Below are 14,665 nucleotides of genomic sequence, written 5' to 3' on the forward strand. Positions count from 1 at the left end.
CACGGATGCCGCGGGGCGCACGGTACGCACAGCGGCGGGGGCTGCCCGACCCGTCTCGGGCCGGGGGCGGCTGCGGCTCCCGGCACAGGCCCGGGCCCGGCGCGGTGAGGCGGGGGAGCGCCCGGGCTCCGCAGCCCGCGGACCGCGGCCTCTCCGCCGCAGCGGGGCGGGCGGGGGGCGGGGCGGCGGCGGCCCCGGCCCCTTCCCCTGCCGGTGCCTGTGCCGGGCCCGGGCCGCTGCCGGCAGCCCGAGGCGACCGCGGGGAGGGGAGGAGGGAGGCGGCGGGCGCAGGGCCCGGAGCGAGCGGGGCCGGTGCCCCCCTGCAGGTCAGTGCGGGGCGGGAGGCGGCGGCAGGACGGGAGCCGCGGTCCGGGCTGCGGGGCTCGGCCCCGGGGCGGCGGGGCTCCAGCGAGTGGGACTGGGGGCCGGACGGACGCGGGGCAGGAGCCGGCGGTGCGGTGGATGCGGTGCCCGGGAAGCGTGCGTGGGACCGGGCCGGGCCTGCCCACGCCGAGCTGCGCCTGCCGGGTGCGACTGCGGCGGGGGATGCTCGCTGGGCGGGTAAGGCAGCACCTCCTCGGGCAGCCCTGGGACGGCTCGCCAGGGCCGTTCTGCGGCTCCGGGAGGCACGGACGGGCTTGGGTCGGTGTTGCGGGAGATTTCTGGGGACTTGGCTCTGTTCAGACACTGTTTGCCCGCCTTTATCTTGGACCATGTACCAAAGTGTTTGTAACTAATGCTTGTGTCTGCCAGCCTGATGTGTGGCTGAGGCCCAGCACGGCACGGGGGCTTCCTTGGGCTGCTGGAACAATTTGGTGGCAGAAGCAGGGAGCGAGCCCCAGCCCCTCAGAGTCCCTCTCTCAATACACTGGCCTACGCCACTGGCCTGTGATGGGAGATAAAATATCACTCCAACGCTGTGTCATGTCATGGTTTGTGCTCGTCCCCTCGTCATCCTGGCCACAGAACTCTCCTTCTGGGAGCTACGTCTGAGGGTGTTAGATGTGCTTTGTGCTGGCAGGGGGGAGGAGGGGGAGCCTCCCCCCATTTCTCCCTCCAGTTTTGTTATACTGATGATTTTGAGAGGGCTGGTAGCTCATTCCAATGCTCTGGCCAAGCTGCTCTCCCACAGTTTTCAACTTCATCCAGATTTGTCCATGGATGAAGGCCCTGCCCTCTGCCTTGCTTGCCTCCCCATTCTCACTAGCAGCACAGTGGGTTTGCTATTCAGAAACCTTCTGAACAGAAGGAGTGTTTTCCAGGAGAATGAGAGAGAGAGACCTTTGTCTGGCTGACAGATGTTATTTCTGTGTGAACATCTTTTTCCTTTTAACTGTTTAGCCACCATCTCCAGGACTGAGGTACATGCCAGCCTTTCCCCCTTTCAGAGGGTTCATGGGGGAGCAGGGTGTGGAGGGAAAACTGGGTGGGGAAACGAGGTATGAGAAAGCACTTTGCCCCGTGTGGAGATTTACAATTCTGTAGAACTGGTCAGATTGCCTGTCTGCGCAGAAGAGAGACAGCAAAATATGCTGTTTGGGAGAAAAGGTGCTGTTGTGGTGGTTTGCAGTATTTATTCAGAGAGGAGAGGGGAGAAAGTGGGAGAAATAGGAAGCAGAAAGACTGACTCTGATACCAAACCAGAGCCTTGGCCTCGCTGCCTTCCCTGCTGCCCTGCAAAGTGGTGGTCAAGGCTGGGCAACAGATGGAGAGGGAAGCAGAAGCAGCTCCTTCAGGAAGGATTTGTCGAAAGTGTCCTGGCAAAGAGCCACTGGCAAACAAATAAGTAATAAATAAAAGCAGGGAGGCCACCAGCACCCTGCAGCCTCTGACTCCATAGCACATATGGGCTTTCCTGGCTTCCTTGTGAGCTTAAACCCCTGCCTTCTTCCCATGGCTCGAGCCTGGCTCCTGAAACTCCTTTCCAATGCCTTTCAGCTCCTTTTAATTTTTTTTTTAATTTTATTTTTAAATTTCATTTTATGATAACATTTGAATTGCTCTGTAATGACTCTCCTCTTCAGAGCTTTCCCTGAGGTTAACTATTTCATCTCTGGTTTGGTGGCTGCTGACAATGGTAAGCATAGGGTGGTCCTGTGCGGGACAGAAATAGCAGTGCCTGCTGGGGATGCTGATCAGGGGAGTGTGTAGGCCCTTGCAGGTAAATACTGTCCTCTTTCCATGCAGAGCCTTCTGGCCCATGGGAACATAAGGCAGATTTCAGCACAGCTTGAGAGCCTGCATCTGCACAGTTGTAAAAGGACGAGTGTCTCTGCTTTAAAATATTCCTTGCAGGAAATACTCGTAAGAGACTTCGAGAGCTTTCCGAAAACACAAAGAAGATGAAGAAATGTTTTTAACACCCACAAGTGAATTCAATTGATATTAAACTAATCAATCACCTAAGCTCCTTGGCAAACATCAGAGTGCTGTGCAAATGCTTGACTCCTCCACGAGTCCTACAAACACCAAAGCCTTCTACTATTGTCACTCCTGTGTTTCTTACTTACAATTAGTTGCTGTAAATATATTTTGTGTACTTAGCCCTAAGATCGAAGAAAATGTTGAATTGCTGATGCACTGTGCTCAGAGCAAAAGCAGGTTTGCTTTGAGATTATTTCAGGAGAAGCAGCCCCAGTCCTGATTTCCTTCAGGAACTATGGCTGGAACACATTCAGTCCCTAACCAGGTATGACAAGAGAATTTAGAGCTTAAAAGATCCCACTTGGCATCTACCTGCACTTTGAGGTGCCTAAATATCTTTCAAAGCTTGTTTGAAGTTACTGCTGCAACTGTGTCTGAGACTAGTAATTAGGCTGTGGTCACACCTTGGTATTAGGTGTGGACAATGTCAGCAGTTTGCTCAGGCTATTACTGCAACAATGGGACAGACAGAGAGCTGTGCACAGCCTTCCCATCACGGGGCACTATTGTTGCTGGTTAATGGGTGAGAAAGGGCAAGTCCTCCCGGGTCTCTCTGCAGAGTAGCTTGGTGAGGGGCACGGATTTACCTCTCCCAGCCTGCTGCCCCTGTCCCTATGTCACCCTCACCTAACATAATGTTGTTCAGTCTCTGAGGAGCATGAACACCATTGTATAGAAACATTCCAACACTGAAATCAGTTGTTTAGTTCCAAGCAGAATCCCCATGAGAAGCTGGGGTTACCATTTTGACCAAGGAAGGGCTTCTTGCAGTCATAGTTTGATCTTAAATAAAGATGTGTTTAAAATGGAGTACCGGAGCAGGGAAATTCAGTGCTCCTGTTCAGTGGGAGCTGTGTGAATACTTTGGGTGACCTGATCCCCCCTCCCCAGCACCAGTCTTGTGTCTTGTCATCCACGGATTTGTGGGTGAGCAAAGAAGAAGGCAGGATCTGAACAAAGACAAGCTCCACTGCACCCCCAAGTGAAAAAAGGCAGCTTGTGAGAGGTGGAAAAATATGTCATAATGTAATTTTGAGTTCCTCTAACAGAGATAGGAAAGTGCTCTGGCCCTGCTTCACTGGAAAACGCTGGGAGTTGGTGGTAGGAGACAGCTGGGGCAGGAGGTGATGGAGATTGAGACCATGAGCCCATTAATGTGCTGTGTTGGATGGGCAAAGGGAGGCCAAAATTCAGAGAAGCTGGGGATGTGGGAGTTAGGGCAAAGAACAGTTTTGGAAATGTAGCTGGGGAGTGGCTCCCAGCTGTTGCCCAAAGTAAGCCTGTGGTATCCTGGGCCAAGCTCTGGGGCCTCTGCATTGGCCAAGCCAAGGTGACCCTGTCAGAGGAATGCTCTCACCCACGCAGCAGGGTGTCCACAGTAAGGTGACACACCAGGGAGGTGGCACAGGCTGAGGGACTGAGATCGTGTGGGGGCTGGCAAGCTGGGGGGTGACTCCTGAGCCATGAAAAGTGGCTGGCCAGGGACCACAGACACGTGTGCAGCTAGGATCCCAGCCAGCACTGGGACAGCCTCTAGGAACATGGGGCTTGGGACACACCTGGCTGGAGGATCTGGCTCCAACAGCAGGTTGGGATGATCTTTTTAGCATGGCTGTGGTTTGGAGCAGAATATTCATTCTTTGAGATACTCAAAACCTGCCTGGACACAGCTCTGAGGAACCTCTTCTAGCTCACAGTACTTTGAGAAGGAAGGCAGGACTACATGCCCTCCCTTCATCCTCAGTGCTTCTGAGCTTATTTGTCCTGTCTTCTGACAAATTCAGTCACTGTGGGGTAACCCCCAAGGCAGCATTGGAGAAATGACCAGAAGCTGAAGTTTGCCTAGCTTCCCTTTGTCTGCAGGCAGCATTTTGGAGTTTTCTACAAGACTAGGAGACTGCCAGGGCTTGCATGCTCCCGACTGAGGACGTGCACTGTTCATTGTGTTTCTGGGCTGCTTTTCTCAGGGAGGGCAGAACCACGTGGAAGTGTAATGGCAAAGAGGACAGAAAAATGAACCAAACTTTATAGACTTCAGAGCAGTCTTGGTCTGTGCCTTGTTTGGCTCTTGACCTGCTGCTGAAGAGGATGGATGAATTAAAGTCAGGACTAAGTTAATGATCAGAAAGCCACGACCCAAGTACCTGTTTTTAATCTTGCTGTGTTTGTGCACTTCTGCTCTTTTCCTAAGGACAAGTTGACTCTCACTGATGAGCATGCTGTGATGCTTAGGGCTGAGCAGGAGGCCGCACTGTGCTTAAGTGGGTGGGTTTATAGCTAACATATGGTTTTTTAAATACTTAATGTCTATATTTCTTACATTACAAAATGGTGAGTGATGCATTTCTTACTAGATATCACTTAAATATTTATTATAAATTTGGTCCAGCTGTATTTTGACGGAAAATGCAGTCCAATTGAAAATACAGAATGTGAGCATTTAAAAGGTGGTTTCTACTTGGTTAAATAAAACTGCTTAAAATGTATGAGTCCACAAAAGAAAAGAGAATAAGTTTATAAAGACATTTTTTATATCTGTAGTGAATTTAACAATACTATAGTGCTATACTATATTGTATTATTATAATACCGTGTCATAGAAACAAAATTTTATTATAGGAGATACAAAATATAGCCAGTGATATAATCTGATTATTTTTGACATTTAAGAATTCAGTACTAGTAGAGATTATCCTCTCACAGTTCATCTTCATTAGGCTTTGAAAGGGAACCAGGCTTTCTTGCATTAACCTGCAGTAATTTTTCAGAACTTTTACTAAACGAATCCGTGTACTAAGTTAATAGAAACGTTTTTCCCCCTCTACTTTCAAGAAAGGTTGTGGCTGTCAGAGCCACTTTTGCAGTTCATCAGGCTTTAGCTCCAGGTTCTCAGCCACTGAGCAGATCTGGCAGCAAGGACATACTGCATGAATTTCTGGTGACTTATTTTTCACCGATGAGAGGGATCTGAGGTCTTATCATGTAGGTTTTAAGAACTTCCAGTTTTAAATTGGCTGTCTTTTTAATTTAAAAAGTTTTTAGTTCAGACAAAATCTGATTACTTTTCAGTCAGGTGTATGTTTCCAAGAGCCATAATTCTTTTATTTGTTCTGGTTCCAAGTCTTCTTTATTGCTTTTTCCTTTCATATTATTGCTGGTAATCTTCTCATCAAGCAGTTTCACTTGATTTTTCCGTTGGGAGGTTTTCATCAAGCTTAATTTTCTTTTATCCAAGTTTTTAATTACTTCTGTTTTCTTCCATAAAATTTCAACAATTTCTTCCTTCTTTAAAAACAAACAAAGGGAATATTAATAATAATTGTGGTAGTGGCTGTAACCTCCTGAGAATGATGCATTTTAGAGACTTTCATATTTTGTTCAGTCATTTCAGGAGTCAGAGGATGGATGGCTTTGCAAATACAGTCCTCTGATACCCTACACATTGGGCTGGAAAAAGCTAGCTGTGGAAAACTTTAGTAACTGAGAGAAACCATGCCCTTGGTCTTGTCTTAGGTACATACATACACATGGATGACTATAGCTCTATGTCTGCTCCAGGTTTCAGGATTCCTTCATCCTGGCAGCTAAGTCTGAAGGACCAGCTGTTTATTTGGACAGTCCCTGCACAGAGTTAAACTTGAGGAGTTTCATTCCCTCCATTATGGGAAGGTGAATTTCCAGCCCTCCTAAAAGGCATGTTGCAGTTTTTTTCAGCAGAGGCAAGATGTCACTCCACATTTCTTTGGACTTTGTTTTTTTTGCCTTTTTAGGGGTGTTTTTGTTTGGATTTTTTGTTTGGTTTTGTTTGGGTTTTTGTGTGTGTATGTGTCATTTTGTTTGTTTGCTTTTAATAGGAAGTTTGGTTTTTGTTGTTGTTTTTTATTTTGTTTGTTTTTGTTTTGTTTTGTGGAAGATATCCTGGAGGTAGCATAAATTTCTGTACACTTGTAGCCTTAAAAGTCCAAGCTGGGAGCAATGCTTGGTATCCATCCACTTCCCCAGCTGCCCATGGGAGTCCTTTGTGCCAGTGCTGTGTCCTGTCCACCCCTGGGGCAGGAGAAGAGTTGCACAGCCATTTGATGGGACCCTGCTTACCCTTGGCTCCAGTGCTGCTCTCAGTGCTGCAGGCTGGTGTGCTCCCTGAGCACCCTGAGGAAAGCTCTCTGTGCCTCAGAGCTCACCTTGTCTGAGAGGTAGAAAGCAGGGAGAGTGTTTGTTCCAGCAGGTATCTCCCCCCTGATTGAACAGAGCTAAGCTGGGGGGGAGCTGGGTTTTGTGGCCATGCCCTCTGTGTGGCCAGCCTGGTGCTCTGCACAGCAGCACTGTTGGAGCTCTCGGGTTCATTCTGGTCCTGCAGCTCATTTAGCACTGGATCCCTCTGTGACATGGTGAGCATTAGGAGGAGCCTTTCCAGTGTTCTTCTGCGGCTCCTCACACCTGGCTTTTGTTACTTCTTGGTCCCCTCCCTCCAGCATGACATTCATGTGCCCTGTGACAGAGCTGTGCTGCCAGGAGAAGCATGGAAAGCAGCTGGGCAGGGTTTGGAGACCAGTGTGTCCTACAGGTATCAGTGTATTCTCAGAGAAAGAGCAGCAGTGTGGGGTTCAGCTTCACTTAAATGTTGGTGCCCACCACTTTGGGCTGCCTGTTCAGAGCTCTTCTCACCCTCCAAGAGCTGTGGTTGGCACAGGGATGTTGGGATGAGCCAGAACTTCCATAGCATCTATGGCTGTACAGATTTCTGTCTCTAGTTAGTGCAGGTGTGCTGCTGGCAGTAGTGGAGCAGAGGGGTATTTCACTGCAGGATGTGTTCATGCTTTACTGGAAGTGCTGGTTGCTCCAGGGAGGTGGCAGCTGTGCTGAGGCCTCATGCATTCACACTTTGCATTTTCCCAAACTGGCTGGAGGTGTTTCCAGGTGGGAAGATCCTTCCCAGAGCAGGGACAGCAGCTATGAAGCACAGTGAGCACCAAAGTGCCCCTTATGTCAGTCACATAGTGTATGAGGAGGTGGAGACCCTCACTCATTTAGTAAATACCTTGTTAGTACTGCAAAGGCTGAATGTGGGATCAGGTTCTCAGGGTGCTCAGTGCAGAGCCACAGTACATGGTGGCAAGCTGGGATGTGCTGGGTGGGGATGCAGGAAGGGAGAACAGCATATACAAAGCCAGGCATAAAGCAGGAGCCTTGTCTGGGATTGGGCCAGGATACCCAGCCATTCCACAAACACCTCCATTTCAATGCTGCATCCCCAAACATCTCTTCCAAAATGGACACAGAGCCTGTCTGATTCCTAGTTGTGACAGAGCCTTAAGAGCTTCTGGGCTGTGGAGAGGCTTACAGTGGCTCTTGCTGGGACACTAATCCCTGCAGGGTGAGGGCACTGGGTCCCCAAATCTCTTCATCCAGCTGTATTCCTAGTGCTGGCTCTGCTGTACCCAAACCACCCTGGAAGGAAAAGGAGGCATGAACTTGGGGAGGTTTGTTTTGCAGCCATCTTCTGCAGTGCCTCATGTTTAATTTGCCCTTCTTTACTGGTCCATGTGAGCAGTGTTTATGTGGAGGGCAGGGGGTGGCTGCCTGAGGACCCTGTACTGCTGGCAGAGTGGACAAATCAGCACAGGGGGTGCCAGCCCTTCCCTGAGCTGCTTGTGAGGCCCTGTGTGCAGGGAAAGTAGGCTTGTGAAGTCAGGGACAATGTCTCTGCCTTCCCTGATCGTAGACAGCCTTTTTCCAAGGCTGAATTGCCCATGAAGCATCTCTGATGGTGCCTTTTGGATGCAGCCTGTTTGAAAGGATGTAGCCCCCCCAGCCAACCTGCCAGGCTGGGCTGGCAGCCCCTACACAGTGCTGTGTTGTGTGCTCTTGCAGCACAAAACGCTTGCAGGTCGCTCTGTGACCACCCCTGCCAAAACTGCCATCTGTCTCACATCCTCTGGGCCATGCTGTGCCTCCCAGCCCACGGCTTCTCTTCTCCCAGTGCCTTGTCCCTTTCCCAGCCTGGCTGCTGTACATGTCCAGATGTGACACTTCCTTCTCTGCCTGAAGGGAAAAAACCCATTTCTTGTGTTTTTCTCCATCCCGTCTGTCACTCCCAGCGTGCCTTACGCTGGTGTGGGCAGCTGCTGGCCAGTGGGTATGGGCAGAACAGGGCAGGACAGCAGCGCAGTGGGTGCAGGCGGTGCCAGCCTGCAGCACTGGCACTACAGAGGCTGTTTGCTGAGCATCTGTGTCCCATTCATCCCCTGTGCTGGGCCACCTGCCTGTGATAGGTGTGAATTGGGGGGGGCATCATGGACCCCAGTTCTTGTCCCAAAAGTCCTATGATTTCCTTCCTACCTCTGGTGCTCCAGAGCCATTTGACTCCCCAGATCCTTTCCATGGAGGAGATGAGAACATGCTGGTGGGTGTGATGGGCTGTCTGCTCTGCTCTGCTTGGCTCAACTGTGCCCTGCAGCAGGTACATGATTGTAGCTGTGCTTAGGTGTTGTGGGCAAGGGGAACTCCTTGTGAAAATGCAAGTTATGGGGACAGGTCACCATACAAGAGCACCTGTCACACTGGAAGAAGGTTGAAACAGTCATGCTTTGCAGAGCCACATGTCTGCAGCTCCACATGTGCCTCGAAGAGCTGCTTTCCTTCCTGGCTACAGCAGCTGCTTTCCTGTCATCTCCCCCAAAAGCTGTGTGGGCTGCAGAGACAGCTGCATGAGTGCCCCAGTCATTGGAGGAGAGTGACTGCCTGCTCCCTCCACTTCCCCAGCCTTGCCCTGCATGGTGTACACCATCAAAAGCTTTCCCTTCCCTTTGATGCACTATTGACTCAAAGCAATGTGCTGAGTGCTAATCCCTCTGGCACAGCTGGATGCAGTGAGCGTGGCTGGATGTGACTGGCACAGCAGCTGCTGGGGCCATCCCCACTTGTGCAGTGCACTCCTGCCAGCTCCCATGCTCACAGGGCAGTGTGATTCATCCCAGTCACATGGTGGCACCCAAATCTGTTAGGAAGCTGGGCAGAGGTGGGAGGAAAGCCTTGTCAAGGCCAAGATTATGCTTAGGCATGTGCAAGGCCAGTGGTTACACTTACGGGCTCCTGCTACAGTCCAAACCTTACTCTGCTCTTGGCACCAAGCACAGCCAATAGAAATGTCGTAGCTCTGCTCTAGATTTTAGATGCTCTAAAATCGTATTTTGTGTGTGTGTGTGTGTGTAGTGTTATAATACACTGCTCTCAGGAAGAAGTTCCTGTACTTGCAGAGAGGGGAGCTTGGCAGGGCAGGAGTGTTTCTTTGCTTCTGCAGCAGAGTCAGCTATGGAGGATGTTGTGACTGCTTGAAGATGGGGAGGGGTGAAGGGTGGAGAGGCTGGGGGCAGCCAGGCACCAGGGCATCCTGCAGAGCAGTGTGGAGGAAGGTGCACATCTGGATCCAGGAGAAGGGGATCAGGATAATCATAGCACTGCCCATTGGCCCCTAGGAAGCTGTGTGATGAGGGGGCTTGGTGGGAGGGTGCTCCCAGGTCCCTGTCAGGCAGCAGCAGGCTGGAATGGAGCAGAGCTGTGCCCAGCATGAGCACCAGGCCCTTGGTAGCACACCATGTGTGCTCACTCCACACAGCACAGCAGGCTGATGGGCATCAGCTGTGAGGAGGACTGGCTGGAGCTCAGCAGCTGAGAGCAGCTGCACAAGGGCTTGGAACGTGCCTGCTTTCTCCACCAACCCAGCAGTGAGGTCCCTGCCATTCCCAGGAGTGTCATGCTGTCCTGGCCAGGCCAGACACTGGGGTGCAAAGCCACCAGAACTGCCTGGCCCAAGCAGTGTGGTGTTGAGCTTCCCAGTCTGCATCCCTTTCATGCACAATCCAACTCCTCTCCTTGCCAGTCTCCTTCCCTCTGCCCTCAGCTGGAGTTCCCTGGCTGATGGCTCCAGCTGAGCTGGCTGCTCCCATGGCTGACAGTCTCTGCAGCAGGTGGCTTTATCAAAGGCATCAGATGAGCCTCCTATAGCTCCCTGCTCCCCAAACAGTGGAAGGGACTTGGGGAAGAGAGAGCTGCCTTTTTCCTATTTCCATCCTGTGTTGTTCCCCATCTCCAGGAACCAAAGTGCACCTGGCACCTTGTGGCATTGTGAAAGATGCCTGTGACTCATGGTGACAGCTTCAGTCTGAGCCCTGCCCAAGGCACAGATATTCCTGGTTTCTGTACAGGTTTCCACAAGGGAGTGCTTTTCCCAGTAAAGGTGGCACTTTTCCTTCACAAAGACCTTAAAATCCTATGTGAGCACTTTAACCTGGGTGGCAGAAGAAGCAATCTGCCTGTAATGCCTGACATCCCACCACTGTTGCAGCCTTGCTGAAAGGTATCTTCCTTGGTCTTCAGTGCCAAATGGGAGCTGCCTCTGCAAAGTGGGCTGTGCATGGGGGCACATGCTGTGGTCTTGGAGCTGGCAGGCAGTAAGGAACCCAGAGATACCCTTTGCAGGAAAGTTCAAGCCCTTCTCTAGGTCTGGCTGCTGCCATGTCCCTCAGTCATAGGCAGCAGGGGCTGGGAGTTGTTCTCATCTGCATGTATCATCATTAATTAGTTGCAAGTGCAGGGCTTGCTCTGGGGGCTCTGAAAAGCATGCAGCAGCCCAGCCTGGAGCAGGGATCTGATGACACCAGGGTGTCTCTTTACTGTTTTCCTGAAATACTGTTTTTCTGAATGGATGTGGATGTGTGTGTGCATGTGTGTAGGTTAACTGGGAACCCTGGGATGGTACCCTTTCTCTTTCCCACATGTGAGCTAACTGGGTCTCCATTCCCTGAAGTCAACTCTGGCTTTGTCATAGTATCACACAAAATTTTGGGTTGAAAAGGACCTTTAAATGTCATCTAGTCCAATGCCCCTGCAATGAGCATGGACATCTTCAACTTGAAGAGATTGCCCACGGCCCTGTCCAACCTGACCTTGAAGGTTTACAGGGATGGGGCATCTGCTGCCTATGTGGGCAACTTGTACCAGTGTTTCACCATCCTCAACTTGGAAAATTTCTTTCTTGTATCTAGTCTGCATCTACCCTCTTTTAGTTTAAAACTATGTCACTACAAGGTCTGTTTAAAAGCCTGTTCCCATCTTTATTCTAAGGCCCCTTTCCTATCTCTCTACTCCCAGCCATCACCTACCAGCAGCACCCTGCTCTCTGCTTGGGTTGGTCCTGGTCCAGGTAATCCTTATGCTGAGGAGTGTTGATTTAGGTTTTATCAGAGGACAAAGGGTGCATGATTCTCTGGGGAGCTTGCAGCCCCATTAGCTCATGTTTGGTTGGTGCACTGCACACACAAAGTGTGGTGTGAGGGGCTGTGTGCACAGCAGGAAAGTGAAATGCAAACCAAACATGGGTTAGAGCCAACCTGCACTGGCAGCTTAGTCAAATGTGGCAAAAATGGCTGGGGGTGGAATAAATAAATTCCGCTCCAATTCTTCCTTCCCTACCTCAGTGTGCTGGCTCCAGCAGCCGCTGGCTTGCACATGTGTGGAGGAGGCTGGAGAAGCACTGCTCCCTGCACAGCATCTCCCACGCACTGGCCCCTGCAAATCTCCCTGGCTTAGATCTCTCTGTAAGCACTGTTTGCTCATGGTTGCCTGGGGTTTGGCTTTATTCTGCCAAGGAGCACTGCAGCAAGCCAGCGTTGGTCTGCTTAGTCCTCAGCACACCTGCAGGAGGAGGGGTTTATGCAGGTGGCTCTTTGGAAGGCCACAACCATTGTCCTGCAGAGAGTCCCAAGGGGACTGTGATGCTTTCTCATTCAAAAACTTCATGGAACTTAGTCTGTCTAAGTGCCACAAACCTGCCCTGCGTGGTGGTGCTGTGGAAGAAGGGGAGGGCAGGGAGCTGTGGATGATGTGGCAGCCACCGCAGGGGCACATAGCAGGGGAGGGGGATGTGTTGGTTTCAGGTGAGTCCCTGGCGCAGCATGACCCTGCACAGGGTTTCCTGAAGGTAGTGGCAACCTGCCAATCCTAAGTGCAGAAAAACTTGTTTAGCTCCCCAAAATGGGGTCAGTCTCAGACTCCTAGTGCATTATGTTATTTAGATGAGCAGTGTTGGCAGGGCAGATTGGGAATGGTGAAGCATTGGGGGTAGGAGCAGCAGTGCCAAAGGCAGGCTCACCAGTGAGGGGAAGGAACCTCACTGTGGGGTTTGCACCCCCTGGGCCTGGATGGGCTCATGGGTTGGCTCTTTCCCCAGCCTTCCTGGCCTGGCTGGCAGTGAGCCTGGCTTTGTACTCCTCAGTGAGAGAGCAGTGCCAGAGCTTACTGATAGGGAAGATGAAGTTTGTCTGTACCATTTTTAAGCAGGTTTTTCTTAAGCAGTCATGCACTCACATTCATTTTCTCATTGAGTGGTGGGTATGTGTGAGAGATGGAGTAGAATCAATGAAACATGAGTCCTCATGACCTTTCCAAGTGATCATATCTTCATTGGCAATGACAAAATTAATATATGAGCAGGTGTTTTTTTTACCTGTTAGGGGTCATCTGTTGCTGCAGAATGGTTCTTTGCCTCCAAACCTTACCAACCCACCCTCCATAGCCCGCAAGCCTTGTATGGTCCTTCTTGTTTGAAAGATGTATCTGATTTGTAACAGGCTAATAGAGTAGGCTGCTGTATGTCCATGTCCTGCTGGTGATAGAATGGGGTCTTCTGCTGGAGGGTTGTTTGTCTCGTACCCTGACAGGATGTGAGCACAGCGTTCACACCAGTGTCAATGAGCCCTGCCCAGGGATGCTGCTGCCCCACAGGCGCTCACCTCACAGACCAGGAGCAGCCAGATCCTCACTTTGCTTTTTGGATCTCGAGGCCATTAATCTTAAGAGGGAAGGTTGAAAGGAGAGCTAGGGAGGAATGCCTTGGGCCTCTGTGGGGTTTTGGAGGGCTGTGTCCCTGGTCTCATCCCCTCTGTGTTCATACCCCTTGGGGACACATGTAGCCCATGGTGTGCCTGTTCTCCCATGCGCCAAGCTACAGGAATGGAGAGGTCACCATGCCCTGTGGTGCCAAAACTGCTGGGGTGTGTGCTGAGCTCAGTGCAGACTGTTGATGAGCCTTTTCCCTGAAGTCCTGAGGTACTTGGTTAGCCATGCTGAGTAAGTGGCAGTGGCTCAAGTTTCCTGCCCTCCCTGTCACTGCAGTCCTGCAAGGTCGGTCACTGCAGTCCTGCAGAGTGGGATGCTGGAGGTTTCCTGTCTGCCTGGTCCTGCACACCAGGACATGAACCTGATCTCCCTGTTTCAGCAGTCCTTGATTTTCCCTTCCACAGCCCGCCACTATCTACTTGTAATGGAAGAAGGATGTAGAGGCAGTCAAGTAGCACAGATGTTTGTTTTCTAGGTCTGGCTCCTCAGCCTGGCTTTTCTGTGTGGCCACACACAGAAACACTCCAGCAACAGCCCCATGGCCTGGCTGCCCTCTGGCCAGCCAGAGTCAGTAATCCCACCTGTTCCAGAAGAGGATGCTGAGGCTAGATGAGCGTAGGCATGCTGGGAAACCCAGCTTAGTCATCTCAGTGCTCCCAAGACTGTTTTGATGTTTTGCTACTCCAGCTGTCTGTGAATCCCTTAGCAAATGAGTTTGCTGGCAGGATGCTTCAAGGGAAAGACAAATTATGAAAAATTGCATTCACATAAAAGACATGCCTTATTTTTAATTGGAAATCTGATTCTCTGGATCAGTGCCCACCCAACCGGAGAGAAGAAACATATGCTGATGTATCAACAAAACAAAGAGGGCACTGAATATTCAAGGCAAAGCTTACATGCACTGAAAATGTTTCATAGAAATTATCGAGCAAATCAGTTTCAGTGGCAGATCTCATGCATTCACTGTGCATTCACAGGCCACAAGGAGGAGAAGGAATTGCTCTACATGTTTTCTGACTTTTTCTGACCCTGTTTTAGTATCTTCCCTCTAAGTAAGACCTATAATGGACAGACCATATAAAAAAATTTCTGCCTTTATCTTATTGTTTCATTTTCCCACCTGCAATCCTGTACACCCCTGTTTCTTGATTAGTCCATTGCTGTCACTTCTCCAGGACTGTGGCTGCTCTGAAGGACATCTGTCTGTGGTTGGCATCTAGAGGCCCTGCCTCATACACAGCTAATGGGAAGCTGTCCTGACACCTTCTGGAGGTGACACCCATCCAGCTCTGTTATTCACAACAGTATTTGTTCCTTTGGCCCGTAAGGATTGGGAGAAGCA

The 14,665-nt window shown here is 50.7% G+C and overlaps 1 protein-coding gene across 1 annotated transcript in view; it reads left to right on the forward strand.

Moving 5' to 3' along the window:
• The first annotated feature begins 207 nt into the window (after nucleotides 1–207).
• Nucleotides 208–14,665, forward strand: part of TMEM63C (transmembrane protein 63C) — a 31,883-nt gene continuing 17,425 nt past the window's right edge. The window contains exon 1 of the mRNA XM_059474146.1: nucleotides 208–326. The gene's annotated coding sequence lies outside the window, so the exon portion shown is untranslated. The remainder of the gene's footprint in view (nucleotides 327–14,665) is intronic.

The sequence above is a fragment of the Ammospiza nelsoni genome, chromosome 6 (assembly GCF_027579445.1).
Source record: "Ammospiza nelsoni isolate bAmmNel1 chromosome 6, bAmmNel1.pri, whole genome shotgun sequence".
Classification (NCBI taxonomy): domain Eukaryota; kingdom Metazoa; phylum Chordata; class Aves; order Passeriformes; family Passerellidae; genus Ammospiza; species Ammospiza nelsoni.